This window comes from Streptopelia decaocto (assembly GCF_964273445.1).
Source record: "Streptopelia decaocto genome assembly, chromosome: 12".
Lineage (NCBI taxonomy): Eukaryota > Metazoa > Chordata > Aves > Columbiformes > Columbidae > Streptopelia > Streptopelia decaocto.
Window position 1 is genome coordinate 9187693 of NC_138667.1, and position 3289 is coordinate 9190981.

Consider the following 3289-nt stretch of genomic DNA (forward strand, 5'->3'; position numbering starts at 1 on the left):
ACACTGTGGAAACTCATTCTCAGTCTATCTGTATTTACTGATTTCATTCAAACAGTAAAAATCTCACAGATTATGGACAATATTATTGCATTTATGCAGTACTATATCTTTTGGGGGTTGATGCCTGAATTTATGATGTAGAGCAATTCATTCTGCTTTACTAATGAAAGTAGTTTATACAAGCAGTGCCTAAACCTGCTCTCATAGAAACTGGAGAGACTGTTTTCCTTGTCTTCAATGCAGGAGGGAACAAGCCTTTACAGTGTTATGCATCTGAAGAGCACAGACATTTCTGGAAAACTTTTTATTTCTCTATACAATGAGGTAAAGGAGGAGCAGAATAACTATGTTCAAGATTAAATGGAAAACCAGTAGACAAATATCCATTTGCTTGTCTAACTAGTGGATAGTATTTATTCCAAAAATTCAGTAGGCAGAATAAATGGAATAAAAGCTGAATAAAAAAAAGTTTGTGTAGAAAAGAGCTGTATGACTGCATCACACAGTATTGCAAACAGCAGTACAATGTTGAAAATACAGTTTGCAAAGGAGCTTCGTGGGGAAATAAATGTATACTAAAGTAAGTCAGTGAAAGGCTGACTAAATACAAAGTCCTGTTTATCTTGTGCCATTACAGACTAAAGAAAGTACATCCCAAAGCCTCCTCCCTGTCCTTACTTCACACACATGTATTGGTCTAAAACCAGAAGTGTCAGCTCGCCTGGAGTGGAACAAGGCAAGTCTCACATGGGGATAACCTCTGTCACAGTGTTTCCCACCAGGAAATGTGCAGTGCATGAGTGGGCATTCTGCAATTTACCAGTGGCTCACACCTTTGAGTAGAAATCCTAAAATACAAACCAAATTCAAAAGAGGGGAAGCATGGGACATACAAGCCTTGAGTAACAGCCCAGGATCTATTCATTGCATTGAGCACAGGCTAGTCTCTTCTGAACCTACCTGGTGTTACAACAACCAGTGTGAAAACGGATGGTGTTTCTGTGTTTGTTCCTTTGTTGCAGCTTGGTAGATCTGTTCGTCTTGGCTGCTTTCCGTGTTGGCATAAAATTCCAGAGGAAATACTTATTTTAATGCCAGGCCTTTCCTTACAGCTGTCCATGTCGATCACTCTATCTGCACTGTGAAAACTGCTTGCCTCCTTTGAGAGCTCAGGAGATGCATTTCAGACCTTAAGGGCCATTCTAGAATGGACCTGGAGGGAATTATCATTGTGGTGGCAAACCTTAACCAAACATCTAAAGAAGGTCTTTCCTTCAATCAATTCTATTTGTCCAACAACCAATCAAATCAGTTTCACTACATTATTTGCTTGTTGCCTGAATTTAGATGGAGGAAAAAATTGCTTTCCAGCATCATGGAATTACAATAACTTGATATATTCTCTCACCAGAATGTCATATATTCTCTCATCCTGCAATTAATCTTGTAAAAGAGCAAACAATGACATAGAATTAATCAACCACTGTGACAAAAAGATTGTGATGGAAAGATGAACCCAGCTAAAATTAATTTTTTGAGCGACAGCTTGAAGCTTAAACAAGTGGAAAACATGGTGCAAATTGTACCTAGCTTCAAGAAAGGGATTTTAATGAGAAATGCAATGGCATAGCAATACTAATTAGTTATAAAACCACAATCCACATTGGACCACTGAGTGAATACTCTCCCCATTCCTGCATTTTTCCCTTCTGTCGTACAACATGCTGTTCTCTATCATCACCCATAGTAAGCCACAGAGCCGAAACGTTCAGGCATTTGAGGAAGCAGATGAGCGGATTTGTGCCCATGTGTAAATAACGGAGGCAGTGTCCTTTGGCAAAGGCTGTATGGTTACTGAGAACAGAAAATGATTGAACTTTCTGTGTATGTCTGTTCTGTATTAGCCATAAGATAAACAGAAAGTGTCCTGTGAGCTACCTTTATGTCACACAGTGTCAGCTGTAAGGATCCTCATGCAGGCATCATTCTGCAGCTGCAGGCAGCACAAGCATCAGGGCAATCACATGAATGCCAGCTGGTGTTCAGACCCTTAAGTCTTAGTTCCTGGCTGTAATACAGCAGAAATCATCAAAACCATCACCTTCTTGTATTTAGGGATGTTCAGCTTGTGGGGGTTGGATGTTTTGTTTGGTTTTTTTTATATGAGTATTTTTTTTTAGAGCAGAGAAGTCTTCTGTGTTCCTTATTTCCTTGAACCTTCAGAGAAAATCGGGTAACCTTTCCCCCCAAAAATGCATGCTTTCCTGTATTGCCGGGGTTGATGGAAGACAAGGAGAGCCTGATTATTCCTCCCCTCCCACGCATTTCTGGCTGAAGGGGAATTAACCCTCCCCTGTTGCTGCTGAATTTCAACCTGAATAATGAAAGGGGTGGATTCTGCTCAACTACTGCTTAACTGTCCTTACCTCTGCTAGCACTTTCTGGGTAGCTGAAATACTGCTGATTTCATAATGATGAAATAGTATCCTTATTTTTGTTTGCAAGCATTTTGAAAATATCACTGTGGGGTTTTTTCCTTCCAAAGTTTAAGAGCTTGACTGACATGTACAAGGATGCAATTTTGTTCAGTGTAACTTTCCTATTTTTGAGGTTTAAAAGGCTGGTTAATTTAGAGTTTTTTTGTTGCTTCATTTTTTTTTGAAGTTAAAATGTAAAGCTAGTAAATATTTATGTAGTTGTAGTGATGATAACAGCATGATTTCTCTTGGTTCTCATACCTATTTCAGTATTTGCAAATCCTCATTTTTAAACAACAAAACCAAGGCCACAAACTTCCTGGCAGTAAGCTGTCTCTTTTATCTCAGTTGTGTGCATTTTATATTTAGTCCTTGAAAGAGTGCTTGAAAAAGAGTTATGAAAAAGAATAGTTTTAAAACTGTAGGAATAATGATGTACTTTACTGTGATAAAATGATTGATTGTCTCAAATAAGGCTTGCTGTATGTCCCACCATCTCAGGTGTATCTTCAGCTGATTAATCATCATGTATTTTTGTGTGATTCCTTAGAATGGCAAAAAATGTGCTAAAAAAAGGACCTTTGTATAGAGGTTAAGTGCCTGAGATATGTGTGAGATACATATTAACAGTGAATATATTGAATCTTAGTCCTAAGATGGACTCTAAAAATGGAAATAATTTAGTAGATAATTGTTGTTGTTGTTGTTGACTCCCATGCAACATCACACTTTAGCTAGTGAGTTTTTACTGACTTCAAAAGAGGTCCCTCTTGGGTACTGTTAGCAGAACAGGGTTGTAATCAGTTCTCTAC